Below are 16,689 nucleotides of genomic sequence, written 5' to 3'. Positions count from 1 at the left end.
TGCATCAACTCCAGTGGCCAAGGATACCGTTGGCTCAGGTACTTTGGGAGGAGTATCAGAGTCTATGGAGGAGGCATCACTGAGTCCGAATCTGGACAGACCACCTTTGTGTAGGGCAACAGAGGGCCCCAAAATGGATTCACCTGAGGAGCTCAATATAGTTGAGCCACAGTCCCACACTGAGAATATCACAGGAGGGGCTGGAAATGAGACACAAGATCGAGCCTCAGCTGGTGACTCCATAGTGACCCCCGAACGCCCTACTGTGGTAACATTGGACTTGTTGTGGGACATTATGAATAAAATGTCTTCAGATATAAAAGGGTTAGATAGGAAAGTGGATACAATGGCAGGGAAAGGACAGCAGGATATTAAGGAAATCCGAGATGTTGTGAAAAAATCAGAGGAAAGGATATCATTATTAGAAGACAGGGAGAAAAAGAATTCAGAATTTCAAAGCTTGGTAGTAAAGGATAGAGATTCACTATCTCGAAGAATAGAAATCTTCGAAAATAATAGCAAGCGCCTAAATCTCCGTTTGCTCAATTTCCCCCGGGTGGTAGGGCAGACATTGATGGAAACGCTGAAAAGATTTCTGTTAGAAGCCGTGAGTTTGCTAGAAAATGACATGCCTGTTATTACCCATTGCTATTTTCTTCCTAAAAAAGACCCAAACTTAAGAGTTGAGGAAATGCCTTTTCAAGGCAACCTCACAAATTTTTTAGAAAGTACCAACAATTTGATAATAGATAGAGGTACATTAGTGGTAACTTTTCTTAATTTAAATGATCTTAATAATGTTATGAAACAATATTTTGCCAAGTACCCTATCATGTTTCATGAAAGTTTGGTTAAGATCTTCCCTGACTTATCAATCACTACACAGGCAAGAAGAAGGGAATTTTTGCTATATAGACAAGAACTGATAGAGATGGGTTTCACTTTTACCCTGCGATATCCATGTAAATGTGTGATCAGGAAACAATTAGATGTATACATTTTCTTTGTCCCTGAACATCTAAAAACATTTGTAGAACAAAAGAGATTAGAAGTAATTCTTCCACAACCCAATGGTGAAGCATAGACTTAATGCAGGAATACAATGTTAAACTCTAGATAATGTTTCTTTGTATCTCCCATTTTATTTTCAATATGCCTCTGGTTCAGATAATGATTGAAAGATTTCTGTTTGATTACATCATAACTTAGACTATAAATATTAATGGAAAGTTTTTGATCTGTAAAGAAAATGATTCTATGATATAGTTTAATAATTATGTTTTATTTCATGTCTAATATATGAAAATCAATAAACATATAATTGAAAAGAAAAAAAATCAAAGTCTTGTTTCCATTTTCAGTTTCTTCTCTCTCCTCCTGTCTTCTTCTCTTCCTCCCCAACATCTGCATCTGACAATGATTTTTCCTTTTCATCTTCTTCTTCAATTTTTCTCATTAGCCTTTCTATCTACATAGCTAGATTTTACTTCTTCACCTCCCCTTCTCACCTCCAGTCTTCAGTCTGCCTCTTTTTACTTTAACCTACCTACCAGTCTTCCTTCTTTAACTCTCACCTCCCCAGTCCTCCCATTCCCCCCTCTTTCACTCCTTCCCTGAACTTCTATTCTCTTTTCACCTGCTCTCGTATTCACCATTTCCATCCACCATACTTACCACCTCCTGAGTCCTCATCTACCTTCCTCTGCCTGTCATACCTCACCAGCCCCAGCTCCTTCCGTCACACATCTACTTCTCTGCCTCCAGCCCCCTCTTCTGTCTCTTACCTTCTATTCTCCTATTCCCCCTTTCACCTCTTCCATTTCCACCCTCTTTCATCCCCTTTGAAGACTCGTTTTTTCTTCTGTCTCTTATTCCCTGCACAGTCTCCTCCTTTTTTACTGTCTTCCAGCCCCTTTCTAGCCTTTCCAGATCATTCACACCATTTTCCCATGGCTCTGCACTGTTTGTTACCCTGTTTCATACTCCACAGGCCATCTAAACAACTCTATTCATTCCCTACTAAATTGCCTAGTCCTTGCCCTCTTCCTATTCATTGAGATCCCAAACTCTTAGCACTCTTTCACACTACCCAATATCCAATCAAGTCCTGATTTCCCACTCTCCTCCTAATCCCCAAGTATATGCTCTTTTACTCTCCCACAAAATTTGAGTCCCCACCTTACTCTGTCCCTATTCTCCCGTCACCTCATTTCTAGTATCTGCCCTCCTGCCCTTTGCCCACTTTTCCAGCATCTGCCCTCCTGCTTCTTTCCCGAGTAGCCTCCCTCTTGCCTTTCTTCTTCATCCATTCCCACTGCTTTTCCCACTCCCTTTCCCAGCATCTGCCCCTGCTGCTCTCCACATCTCCCCTTGCCTCCTTTCTCAGCATTCTTTCCCCCTCCAGTAATTTGCCTCTTTCCCGCCACCTACCTCCCCATCTCCCCTGCCCCAACAGCTTAGTAACATAGTACTTACAGCAGAAAAAGACCAAATCTTCCCCTTGTCTCTCCCACTATAACAGCTGCCCCACCATGTCCAGCCTTCTCCCAGCATCTGCCTCACCTCTTCCTACTTCCCCACTCTCCTTCAAATGAATGAAGCAGCACAAGCCTGTTCCTCCCCTCCCCACCACTCTTCTTTATTATGGCACTGGCATCACCAGCACGTTCAATAGTTGCTAGCAGCTTTTCCTGTTGCTGAGCTTGTGAGATTAGCAACAGGAGGTTACACATGCAAGTTTTGAATCTGATCATGGTGCAGGCACCATAACAATCACAGAAGGAAAAGGGGTGTGGTGTGGAGAACTAGGCTCCCAGTGCTCCTTTTGCTTGCTGTGCTCTAGCTGGGGTGGCAAAGGGAGTCATTTGTCACCCCATAGCAATCCCATTCAGGTCATAAGCCTCCAAGGGCCACTAATACAAACTCTGACACCGCAGCCTCTTTCACTTTGCTCTGAATCAGCTCCGACTCTTCTTTCTCTCATTACGCAGCACCGAAACAGCTTGAATTTATCTTTCTCTTTGGCCATGCGGCATTGAAACAGCTCTGACTCTTCTTCTTAATGCCCAGCAGCCTCTTTGACCCACACAGCACTAACACCACCTTCTCCATTTCAGTTCTGTAGCTGCAAGGTACCGACACCAGCACCTCATTCTTCTCTCATTGGTCTTGTGAAATTCCCAAGATACACTAATTGGGTGGGCCTGAGCCCAAAGTGGCTGGGCCGTGGCTCACCCAGACTTACCCATAGCTACATCACTTCCAACTTTCTGGGTTTGTGCCTGCATAGTCTTGGATAAGCTTCCTGCATTGCATTTCAGTCCCCTGGCTTGGTGTTTCTATGCTACCTGTTTATGTCCCCCTTACCCCAACTTTTTGGACCATTGCATAAGGGCCCACAAAGCGACAAAGGTCTTGTACCACTCGGGGGGAATATTAGTATGGTAACTGGGACTCAAGAATAGTTAAGGTGCTGTACACCCTGATTAGGGCAATTTGTGCTAACACACAAGAAACATCACAAAAAGGGGCAGGGAAACAGTAATTTTAATATAATATGTTTCAGTCTGTATGTAACTCAGTGATTAGCTCAACATTCATTGTAAGGTCCCTAGGCATTAATGAATGAATGTATAGTGCATATAAAGGGTATGGTAATCTAATTGCTGTTTCAGTAGGTATTAATCACCAAATTATGATGGCCATAGTTTTCTGGATTATGCATTATGACCATATCATTATTTATGTATATATTAAATTAGTCCAATAAAATCTATGTATGTTTTAAGTTCAATAAAAAGGTATCACTTTTTTTTTTTTTGCATGTTGATCTTTATTTTTGTATATTCAAGTATACTAACACTGCAACCACACTACTTTATTATTTAGTTTTCTTGAATGAATGACTTAAGTACATTCTAACACTATTTTGCATTAGTACATAGATCATGGAAACTATGAAGGTCAAGTAGTGTGATCACATTCTCTATCTTGGCTAGGGCACTTGAATGGGATGAGTTAAAAAATGCTATGAACACAAGTAAAAATACCTGTGGACTTTGTTACAAAGTGGATAGTTAGTGGGAAACCAGATTGCTACAATGGTATTGTGAGCAGAGGGAAGTTAAATTGAAGAATCCAGGTTTATTTTCCTATGGACATGGATTTTATCCTATCGGTACAGAACATTATTGATAGTTTAAAGACTATACAAATGTGGATGAAGGCAAATCAGTTATTTTTAAACTTAAAAAAGACAGAAGGAGAAGTTTCTACTTTCCTGATAATTTCCTTTTCTTTAGTACAGACAGGTGAATCCAGAACCAGTGGGTTATGCACTTCTACCAGCAGATGGAGATGGAGCAAAGCTGACATCACAGTATATATACTCCTGCAGTGACATCAGCCTGCCAGTATTCTCTGCAAAAGCCAACTGTGGACAAACTAACAAAAACGTGATTATTAACAACCACACTAGCACTCAGATAACAGTAAACCACTGAGCTCAGACAAAGAGTGCAACAACACTAGTCTAGGGAGTGAATTGACATTTAATAGTTCTCCCTAGAACATGCAGCCACGCAGGACAATGATAGCACAACCATTTAGCACAAAAATTTAGCAGCCAAGGACAGGAAGGTGGATTCACCTGTCTGTACTAAAGAAAAGGAAACTATCAGGTAAGTAGTAATTTCTCCTTTCTTAGCGTTCAGACAGGGGAATCCAGATCCATTGGGATGTACCAAAGCTACTCCCGAACAGGGCAAGAGGCTGCCCATGGTCCAGTCAAAACCACACATGTGAAGGCTGCGTCCTCCCAGGCCTGCACATCCAAAAGATAATGCCTGGAAAAGGTGTGTAAAAAGGACCATGTCACAGCTCGGCAAATGTTGATGGGAGACAACAATCTATCCTCTGCCCATGACACTGTCTGAGCCCTAGTGGAATGAGCCCTAACCTGACTTGGTAATGGCTGCTCAGCACCCACATACATGGCCGTGAGTACCAGCTAAATCTAGCAGGCTATTGTAGCCCACAACGCCAGCTCACCTTGTTTACTTCCACCAAGGAGAACAAATAGGTGATCCGACTTCCTGAGATGTTAAGAAACTTCCAAATACCTCAAGATATATGCTTTTTAACATCCTATTGTTGTAACAGGCAATATTCCTCCAATTTTCTTTCCCTTTCCAGAGATGGCAGGAAAATGGACTGATTCAAGTGAAAATCCAAGATCACAATTGGCAAAATGGAAGGAATAGTACACAGCTGTATCACCCCCAGAGTCACTCGTAGAAATGGTTCCCAGTAAGACAAGGCCTGCAATTCGGATACTCAACGCACAAAAAAATTGCCACAAGAAACATTGTTTTCAAGGTCAGTAACCTCAAGGAAAGGGTATGCATCAGCCAAAAAGTAGGGCCCGCTAAAAAATCCAAAACTAGATTAAAACAAGGGCACTGGTAATCACAAGGGAGGACGAAGATGCTTCACTCCTTTCAAGGGTCCATCATTCACCTGACCTCGGAAACAGGCAAGAACCACCACCTGTACCTTTAATGATTTAAGGGCCAATCCATCCTATAAAAATTCCAAAATGAGCGGGATCTTAACCGAACGAGGAAGAACCCCCCTCGATCTTCACACCAAGCCTCAAATACTCGCCAAACCCGCACATAAGCTAAGGAAGTGGAGAACTTTCTCACTTGTAGCAAAGGTGGCAATCACTGCAGTAGAATATTCACGCTTCAGCAATCGAGCCCTCAAGAGACAAAATTGAGTCAGATCTTCATGAAGAACAGGTCCCTGCCATATCAGAGCCTTGTAAACAGGAGAGGAGTCTTTGCAAATCTGCATACCACGGTCTCCTGGGCCAATCTGGTTCCATTGGAAGCACCATCACCCTGTGACTCTCAATCTTCTGAATTATTCTGCCCAACATGGGCCACAGGGGAAAAGCACAAAGCAGCTTGCCCTCTGGCCACTCCAACATGAGGGCATCGATGCCCAAGGGCTTTGGAACCTTGGAACCTTCCCATTGTGAAAAGTCATCAGCAGGCCTAGAAATGGAAGGCCCCAGTGATCCACTATTACCTGAATCACCTCGTTTGACAATTTCCAATCTCCTGGATCCAGACTCTGTCTGCTCTTACATTGTCTTTTCCTGTAATATGTGAGATCTCCTAAAGATACACTTCTGCCCATTCCATAAGTTGGGCTATTTCCTGCAACATTTGCTGGCTCTTGGTTCCTCCCTGCTGATTGATGTAAACCACTGTCGTTGCATTGTATGACATTATCCAGACCGCTCGACCCTGCAATCGGTCGCCGAACTGCAAGCATGCCAACCAGACTGCACGGGCTTCCAGCCAATTGATGTTCTACAGACTCTTCTGCATTCCAGTGCCCTTGCATTGTCAGCTTCTGACAGGAAGCTCCCCAACCCCGGAGGCTCGCATTTGTCATGAATACTAGCCAGTTTGGTAATCTTAGGGAAACCCCCTTTCTTAGATGATTCGCTTTTAACCACTACTGCAGTTGTGTGCAGACCTTCATCAGCAGACGAACCCAAATTGAATAGTCCGGAGACTGTGGGCTCCAACAAGACAGCAGAATGTGCTGAAGAGGACACAGATGCACCCTTGCCCATGGCATCACCTCCAGGGTCACCGCCATCAATCCAAGCACCTGTAGAGAGGACTACACTATCGGGCATATTGTGTTCATCAAGAGACACATCTGCAACATCAGCTTCTGAATATGGCCCTCTGGCCGGAACACCCTGCTCTGTTTCATGTTTAGCTGTACACTGATATACTCTAGCAACTATGATGGCTGAAGGTTGCTCTTGGCCAGTTTCACAACCCAACCTAGCTCCTGCAACAAGGAGATCACCTCGAAGGCTTTCTTCCAGACTCTTGGCCCAAATCAGCCAGTCGTCCAAGTACGGGTGTACCAGGATCCCATCCTCTCTCAACTCTGCTGCCACCACCACCACCATAACCTTGGAAAAAGTTCTGGGTGTCGTGGCCAATCCAACAGCTAGTGCTCGAAACTGATAATGGCGCCCCAAAACCGCAAACACAGAAATCGTTGATGCTCTAGCTGTATGGGAATATGCAGGTATGCCTCAGACAAATCCAGAGACACCAGATACTCCCCCAACTGTACTGCCATTATCACTAAGTGCAAGGTTTCCATATGGAAATGAGTCACATACAAATGATGGTTGACTCCTTTGAGTTCCAGGATGGGATGAAAAGAGCCCTCCTTCTTGGGCACAAAGAAATAAATGGAATATTGGCCCACATTTTCTTGAGACGTGGGCACTGGAACCATAGCCCGCAGGCTGAGAGTCTTCACAATGTACACTCTACTGCCTATCTCTTCTGCAGAGAGTTGCAGAGAGATACCATGAACACATCCTGAGGAACAATGTAAAACTCCAGCGCATAGCCATCTCTTATCACCTCCAGAGCCCACTGGTCTGACATGATCTCGACCCACCTCCAGTACAAAAGAGAGAGATGACCTATCTCCTGTTCTCAGGTGTGGGTCGGTACACCTTCATTGGGAGGCACGGGATGCTCCACTACCCGAGCCTGCACACAATCTGGACTGCTTGGGATGAAAGGACTGAGACCTATCCAAAGCACAAGTCCTCTGAAAAGCCACTTCTCTGAAGGGTCGAAAATGTCTGAACCTTCTCTTGTGCTGAATGAGCTCATCACTTGTTTCTTACCCTACTTATTGGGCATTTTCTCCAGCTCACTCCCAAATAAGAGCAAGCCATTAAAGGGCAACCTCCTAAGGTTAGACTTCGAGGTTGTATTGGCCGACCAATTTCTCAGCCATAGCTGATGCTTAGCCGCTATTACCAAAGCGCGGACCAAATCACAGCCCGCATCTGCCAAAAAGGTGGCTGCTGGTTACATCACTGCCCTGTAATTCACACCAGATTCATCGACCTCCTGAGAGAGAAGTAAATAAGAGTAAGCCACCAGGGAACAACAGGAAGCTATCTGCAAATTAATTGCCATTGCTTTAAAAGCCTGCTTAGGGATAGCCTCAATTCTTCTATGCTGTGCATCCTTCAAGGCCACTCCCCATTCTATGGGGATAGTCATCTGCTTGGTAACAGCACACACAAGCGCATCCACCTTCAGAAAGTGCAATTGCTTTCTTGCAGCTGGATCCAGGGGGTACAGTCCTTCCAAGACTCATCTTCCTTTAAAATTATCTTCCGGGGCGCCCCACTCAAGATCAGTCACTTCTTGAATGCCACCATAATAGGGAAGAAACAAGAGGCTTTACACAAAGAAATAAAAAAAAAAAATCAAAAATCAAAAAGCCTTTCCTGACCACAACTGACTCTCCTAACTTTCTCACCAGACAGACTACATCAATTTGTAAATTTCCTGTCAACACCATGTAAATAATTCCTCTCATTGCTACTGCCTAAATTATTGCTTCTACTCTTCTTCTCCTAGTTCCAATTTCCCTTGTTTTATTGTAACTTACTTTTCTGCCTCTCTACACCTGTTTATCGTTCAAAGTTATCACTCCCCTTGTTTTATGTAAACCAGCATGATGTGATTTTATCATGAATGCCGGTATAAAAAAAGCCTTAAATAAATAAATAGAATGAGATCTTTCTTTGGCTCAGACATAGATTCAGTACCCGGAACTCCCAGCATCTTCAATGTCTGGAAAATCAGAATTGGTAAAGCATATCTAAGAAAGAAATGCAACGTAGTTCTATACGGCTCTAATCACGAAGGAATTTCTCCATCTTCCAGGAAGGAAGGATCGGTTCATCATGTGTGCCATCTGGTCCCTGTCATGGAGGCCCGCAGCAGATCTGGGCTTATTCCAATGCTTAGCCACAACACATGGTATGCGGGAATCCGCAGCTTGCGATCCTGAAATTGTCAAGATTGGCTGGGGCCAAGGACTGAGCCTGAAGAAAGGACTGCAGTCCTTGAAAAGATTCTACCCAAGAAAAGGCAGAGGGATCCATACCAAAACCAGGGGGCATCAGACTTGCACCCACTGAACTACTTTTCCCCGCTGACAAACCACTTAGGGGAGTCCCAAAAGCAGGCGACACCTCTGGCAGCTCTTTCTCCATTCTGCACCAGGCTAGGAAGACCTGGACTTAGTAAAATCAGATGGAGGCAATTCTCCCTGAGCTTTCAAACAGCACTAACACAAATTAGAGGGAAAGCTAGGTTGGGATGCCTGAATATGACAAGCAACAAATAGTGCAAGGCGCTTAGGCTTCTTTGCAATGGGTGCCATTCTGTCAATATGCCCTAACAGGCATCTGATAATAGTGTGCCCAGCTGTGTTGATGCTGCTAAATATCAGGTGCCCAACACTGTGCCTTGACAAGTGCACAAACTGAGCTCCCACCAAGATGCTCAGATACTGAGCACAAATAAGTGCCTGTGCCTGTGTGTGTGTGTGTGTGTGTGTGTGCGCACACACACAACTGGGCACCCCATAGGTGCTACTATGCACCTAATTAGGCACCCAACCAGGTACACCACCTGGACACACAGCTGAATGCCCAGTCGAGCGCACAAGCATGAACGAACGGAAACAGAGAGGGCAGTCTTGTGTGCAGAAAAATGCATGAAAACACCAACACGGCCTACCACGTGGCAAACAAGACAAGCCTAAGTGCAGGGCCTAGCCAAATAAAGACTGCTCAACCTTCCAAGTTGCCCACATCCCCTAAGCTCCCCCGGAGGCGCGACCATCTGTTGAATTGGTGCACCAAGCATGGAGGCTGGGGTGGGGGGAGAGGAGTCCCTACTGAATTCTCCTTCCCCTCTTTTTTTTTTTAAATTGCCCCTTTACCTGAGCTCAGCCCGTCCCAGCTGAGTACAAGACCGATCCCTGCCGTGCTCAGCCTCCTACACCCACTTGACTTTCAGATGTTTTTTATTTCTGGTTCTGGATTCACCTCTCTGCACACAAAGAAAGTAATGCTTATTTCAAAAATATCTTATGATCACACCTGCCCTGGAGTCTTATTTAATGGCATCTTGATTCCATTTAAAGATAAGATCCGCAACTTGGGATTTGAAATGGATTCTTCCCTAACATATATTTACCATTTGAAAAAAGTATTAAGATCTGGTTTTTATAAACCAATTTTTAAGACTTCTTAATTTTATTTTGGATACTGCTGATTTTTAGAAATATTGTACAATATTTTTATTAACAACTGTTGATTACTGTAATGTACTATTATTTGGACTACCCAAGTATCAAATCAAGTTCATACAGATAATGCAGAATGCCGCTGCCCATATGCTTTTACGCAGCAACTTCAGAAATCATGTTACTCTACTTTTTCAGTGCTTACATTGGTTACCAATAGAATATAGAATTGAATTTAAGATACTTCTATTGGTTTTCAAATCACTGAAGAATATGGGTCCATCTTATTTATTATCAATGTTACATAAATATATCTCAAAATGATGCTTATGTTCAGAAGCTGATTGTCTGCTGCCCTTTCCCCCTTGAAAGAATATCGTTTGGCAGAAACATGTAAACGTGCATTTTCATATATTGGCCCACAATTATGGCATGCTCTCCCACAGTATTTGAGGTTGATTGAAGATGTAAAGATGTTCTGTAAATATGTAAATGCATATCTGTTTACTGAAACATTTGGAAATTATTGATTGCATAATATGTAGTTTGTACTGGAAAGCAGAGTTGTTTACCTTTAACAGGTGTTCTCCTAGGACAGCAGGATGTTAGTCCTCACACATGGGTGACAGCATGCCACTATCCACACGGGATCCCTATTTAGTCTCGTAACATAGAATTACAAAAAATAAAATAATAAAAAGGAGAAACCCAACTCCACAGGGTGGTGCGTGGGTTTTGTGAGGAATAACATCTTGCTATCCTAGGAGAACACCTGTTACAGGTAAGCAACTCTGCTTTCTCCTAGGACAAGCAGGATAAGAACATGCCATACTGGGTCAGACCAAGGGTCCATCAAGCCCAGCATCCTGTTTCCAACAGTGGCCAATCCAGGCCATAAGAACCTGGCAAGTACCCAAAAACTAAGTCCTTACACATGGGAGAATCCCTAGCTACAGGCTGCTCTCCAGTAGGGATGTGAATCGTTTTTTGACGATTTAAAATATCGTCCGATATATTTTAAATCGTCAAAAAACGTTAGGGCCACGATACAATACCAATTCCCCCGATTTATCGTTAAAAAATCGTAAATCGGGGGAAGGGGGAGGGCAGGAAAACCGGCACACTAAAACCCCCTAAAACCCACCCCCGACCCTTTAAATTAAATCCCCCACCCTCCCGAACCCCCCCAAATGCTTTAAATTACCTGGGGATCCAGCGGTGGTCCAGAACGGCGGCGGTCCGGAACGGCCCCCTCAATTGAATCCTGTTGTCTTCAGCCAGCGCCATTTTGCAAAATGGCCGCCGCAAAATGGCGGCGGCCATAGACCAAAACGATTCGACGCAGGAGGTCGTTCCGGACCCCCGCTGGACTTTTGGCAAGTCTTGTGGGGGTCAGGAGGCTCCCCCAAGCTGGCCAAAAGTTTCTGGGAGTCCAGTGGGGTTCCGGGAGCGATTTCTTGCCGCGAATCGTTTTCCGTACGGAAAATGGCGCCGGCAGGAGATCGACTGCAGGAGGTCGTTCAGCGGGGGGCCGCCGCTGAATGACCTCCTGCGGGGGGCCGCCGCTGAATGACCTCCTGCAGTCGATCTCCTGCCGGCGCCATTTTCCGTACGGAAAACGATTTGCGGCAAGAAATCGCTCCCGGAACCCCGCTGGACTCCCAGGAACTTTTGGCCAGCTTGGGGGGGCCTCCTGAACCCCACAAGACTTGCCAAAAGTCCAGCGGGGGTCCGGAACGACCTCCTGCGTTGAATCATTTTGGTCTATGGCCGCCGCCATTTTGCGGCGGCCATTTTGCAAAATGGCGCCGGCTGAAGACAACAGGATTCAATTGAGGGGGCCGTTCCGGACCGCCGCCGTTCTGGACCACCGCTGGATCCCCAGGTAATTTAAAGCATTTGGGGGGGGGGTTCGGGAGGGTGGGGGATTTAATTTAAAGGGTCGGGGGGTGGGTTTTAGGGGGTTTTAGTGTGCCGGCTCACAATTTTAACGTTTTTCACGATAGTTTACACACCCAAACGGCAACAATACGATTCCCTCCCCCTCCCAGCCGAAATCGATCGTTAAGACGATCGAGGACATGATTCACATCTCTACTCTCCAGTAACAATTCAAGCAACAGTCACCTAACAGGTGCCAATGGGCACAATTACACAGGTGCTGTTGGGAACAGCCTGAACCCGAATAATGTGCCGTAGGAAGGAAGATTTGGGTTTTGCAGCTGAAAGAGATTCTGGGGGACAGACTGGCCAAAGCTGCTATCATATCGGCCATCCCTGTCCAGACAGTAGTGAGCTGCGAAAGTGTGGAAAGAACTCCACATTGCAGCCTTGCAGAACTCGCCCATGGTGACCTCTCTCAAGTGGGCCACCAAAGTCGCCATGGCTCGAACAGAATGAGCCTTACCAGGGCCCCAAGTTGCAGTCCCGCCTGAGCATAGCAGAAGGAGATGCTTAACCACTGCAACTCACAATCTATTTTTGTCAAAAGAGATGAAGAGTTGTGTGGTCTGCCTGTGGCCTGCTGACCGCTCCAGGTAGAAGGCTAAGGCTCTCTTGCAATCCAAGCTGTGCAGAGCTCATTTGCCCTGGTGAATGAGGCTTGGGGAAAAAGGTGGGCAGGATGATGGACTGATTAAGATGGAAATCTGTCACCACCTTTGGCAGGAACTTAGGGTTCGTACACAGAACCAACTTATCATGAAAGAATGTTGTGAACCGCAACCAAAAACATGACCTTCCAGATAAGGTTCTTGAAGTCACAAGAGCATAACGGCTTGAAACGCACCTTCATAAGCTGGGCCAACACGATAGAGGTTCCAGGACAAAGTGGGAGGCTACAGGAGGGACTTCAATTGAAGCAGACCCCACATAAAGTGTCCCACTACAGGTTGCACAGAGATGGGCGAACCATCCACACCCTGGTGGTAGGCACTGATAGCACTCAGGTGTACCCTGATGGAGTTGGTCTTACAGCCAGCCTCCAAAAGGTGTAGAAGATAGTCCAGTAGCATTGGTGTGGAGCAGGAGAATGGATTAACCCATGGCATTCACACCACATGGAAAACCTCTTCCACTTCAAGCCATAAGACTTCCTAGTGGAAGGCTTTCTGGAAGCCACCAGAACTCAAGACACATCCTCCGAGAGGTTAAGGGGCTGCAGAATCAGTTGCAAAACATCCAGGCCATCAGGTACAAGGCCCGAAGGTTGGGATGGCATAGCCTGCTCTGATCCTGCGGGATGAGTGATGTGGTGAAGACCAGAACTGTGAAGGACTTCAAAGGGGCATGGGATAAACACTGTGGATCCATAAAGTCAAGAGGCTGCCAATGAAGAGTGGGTGACTCGCCAGAATGACGGCTACTGCCTGGAGTCAATACCCTTATTAAATAAACATACACAGGCTTACTGTGACTCCAACATCGCTCTAAGCTTCAACAGCAAGAGGAAATGTGGAAAAAAGGATTCACACTCACAAAGAGGGGAGTAGCTGGCTTGTTACGGCGGTTACTACCCCAAATCAAATAAGCCTGATACTTCACTTTCAATGCATATACAGCATAGTTCTCTGATTCAACGGCAGGGGAGAAGAAAAACTGATACTTCACACATCCAGAAAAGAGGGTTCGCACTCGCAAAGCGGGGAGTAGCTGGCTTGTTACGGCGGTTACTACCCCAAACCAAATGTGCCTGATACTTCACTTTCGATGCACATCCAGCATGGCTCTCTGCTTCAACGGCATGGGAGAAGAAAATCAACCAATAAGGGCTGTATAACATAGTCTGGGTAAAACAAATAAACATGGGTGCAGCTTGCTTATTGCGGCGGCTTCTACCCCTAACTAATCAAGCTAGATATTTCACTTGGATGCAGCTCCATCACTGCTCTCTACATTAAAGGTGGGGGTGGAAGGGAAATAGAACCAAGAGCTAAGAGAAACAGATAAGTATGAAAGAGAAAATTTGCGGGGCAGACTAGATGGGCCATTTGGTCTCCTTCTGCCGTCATTTCTATGTTTCTATGTTTCTATGAGTGAGATCTGGAGAAGTTCCCAGATTGATCAGGTCCTGGAGGGAGAGGTCCCACAGGAGCAGGAACCAGATTTGCCTCAGCCAATGAGGGACTATGAGGATCATAATCCCCCTGTCCTGGCACAGCTTCAAGAGAGTCTTCGTCACCAGAGAAAGTGGAGAATACGCATACAGAAGGTCCTTGCCCCAATGACGGGCAAAGGCATCTGAGGCTGGTTTTCTGTAGCCCCTGTACAGGGAACAGAATTGACCCACCTTCTTGTTGTACAGGTAGGTGAACAGATCCATGTCCAAGATCCCCCACAGGTGGAAGATTTGGTTTGCCACCTCCTGTTTCAGGGACCACTCATGGGGTGGGAAGGCCCAACTCAGACTGTCCGCTACCACATTCTCCATCCTGGCCAGGTACGTGGCTCAGAGGACCATACTCTGGGATAGAGCCCAAGCCCAGATCTGGACTGCTTCCTGATAGACGGGGAATGATCTGGTGCCTCCCTGCTTGTTGATGTACCACATCACCACTTGGTTGTTGTCTGGATCAGGACTGCTTTGTTGAGCAGATAATCGTAGAACGCCCTGAGAGCTACCAAATCCCACAGAGCTCCAGAAAGTAGTTCTGACACTGTGCTTCCTGAGCAGACCACATGCCCTGGGTGCCGAGTCCCTCCACATGGGTGCATCACCCCAGATTGGACTCATCTGTGGTGAGTTCAATCTGGGCAGAGAGAGGTTGAAAAGGCCTCCCCTGCTCCAAATTGGACAGACTCTCCCTCCAAGACAGGGAGTCCTGAAGAGGGGGAGAGATGTGGATGCGAACACAGAGATCCTGGGTGGCTTGCTGCCACTGTGACCACAGGGCCCATTGCACTCTGCACATATGCAAGTGAGCAGTGTATCTCAAAAGGTGCAGCATACGGTGAGCCAAAACCTCTTGGCTTCGCTGGACTACTCCCACAATGGAGAACAACATACTCACTCAATCTCATGGAAGATATGCTCAGGCCTGAGCAGTGTCCAAGAGAGCGCCAATGAAGTTCAAATGGCATGACGGGTCTAGATGAGACTTGGAGTAGTTGACAATTAACCCCAGGGACTCTAACACTTAAATGGTCAAGTGTAGGGATCTTGCCGTTCCCTCCTTGAATGGGCTCTTGATGAGCCAATCGTCCAGGTAGGGGAACACCTGTATGCCCAACTGGTGGAGGTATGCCCCCACTACTGTCAGACACTTGGTGAACATTCGGGGGGCCGAAGTCAGGCAGAACGGCAACACCCAGTACTGAAAGTGTCGCTTGTTGACCACAAACCGGAGGTACTTCTTGTGACTATGGATGATCTCGATGTGAGCACAGGCATCAGTGAGATCAAGGGAGCAAAGCCAATCTCCTCTCTGAAGGGAGGGGAATCAGGGTGCCCAGAGACCCTCTTGAACTTTTCCCTTCTTAGGAACCTGTTCAAGGCTCTCAAGTCTTGAATCGGACAGAATCCCCCTGTTCTCTTTGGAATCAGGAAATATTTGAATCCCAGCCCCTGCTAATTCAGTGGAACATGCTCAACGGCCCTGGCAGCCACAAGGGCAGCGAGCTCCACAGAAGTATTTCCTGATGCAAGGACTGGCACCAGGAGGGGCAAGGGGAAGAGTCCAGAGGGACACCCTGAAAGTTCAGTCTGTACCCTCGATGAACAATTGACAGAACCGGCCGGAGGGCTGCACATCGAGGGCATGGATGGTTGGCTTACGCTCCCTTGCAGCCAGTAAAAGCCCCAATGCGGGGCTAGACTGGAACATGGCTGAGGTCTGGAGACCCGTGCTTGCCTAGGATAGGCCCTAAAGCTTACCCGCTGGGAACATCCACGAGAAGCGAGTGGGTAGTATTTCCTCGGGTGGTATAAGGGCTTCCTTGGGCCCTGACATGAGGACTTTCTGGCCAAGGACAGTGTGTCTGAGGTATTAGCAGAGAGATGCTAGAGGCTCTCACAGCATCCCTCATCTTTTCACAAAGAGGTTCTCCCCAGTACACAGCAGATCTGCGAGCTTCTCCTGAACCTCTGGCCGGATATCAGAAGCCCGAAGCTAGGCCATCCTGAGGGCACTTATGCCCACTGCCACTACCATAGCTGCTGTTTCAAACACATCGTAGGTGGAACGCATCTCATGTTTGCCACATTCCATGCCTTGCTGAACAACTGCTGCAAAGGTGTCCTGCTGCTTTTGGGGCAGGCGTTCAGACAGTTCCTCCTAGACCTTCTTCTAGAGGTTCTAGGAATACTGTGTCATGTACAGCTGGAAGGACAACTAACCTGGTACCCTGGAACACCTTCCTGCCCAGTGCATCCAAAGCCCTATGCTCTCAGGCCGGGGAGGGGTGGAGGCATGGGTACGGGAGTGCTTGGCCTTCTTTAAAGCAGACTCCACCACAACTGATTGGTGTGGGAGCTGATGCCTCTCAAACCCCAAGGTCTGCTGAATCAAGTACACAGCTTCG

This window comes from Rhinatrema bivittatum, chromosome 6 (assembly GCF_901001135.1).
Source record: "Rhinatrema bivittatum chromosome 6, aRhiBiv1.1, whole genome shotgun sequence".
Classification (NCBI taxonomy): Eukaryota; Metazoa; Chordata; class Amphibia; order Gymnophiona; family Rhinatrematidae; genus Rhinatrema; species Rhinatrema bivittatum.
This window is presented reverse-complemented; position numbering follows the sequence as displayed.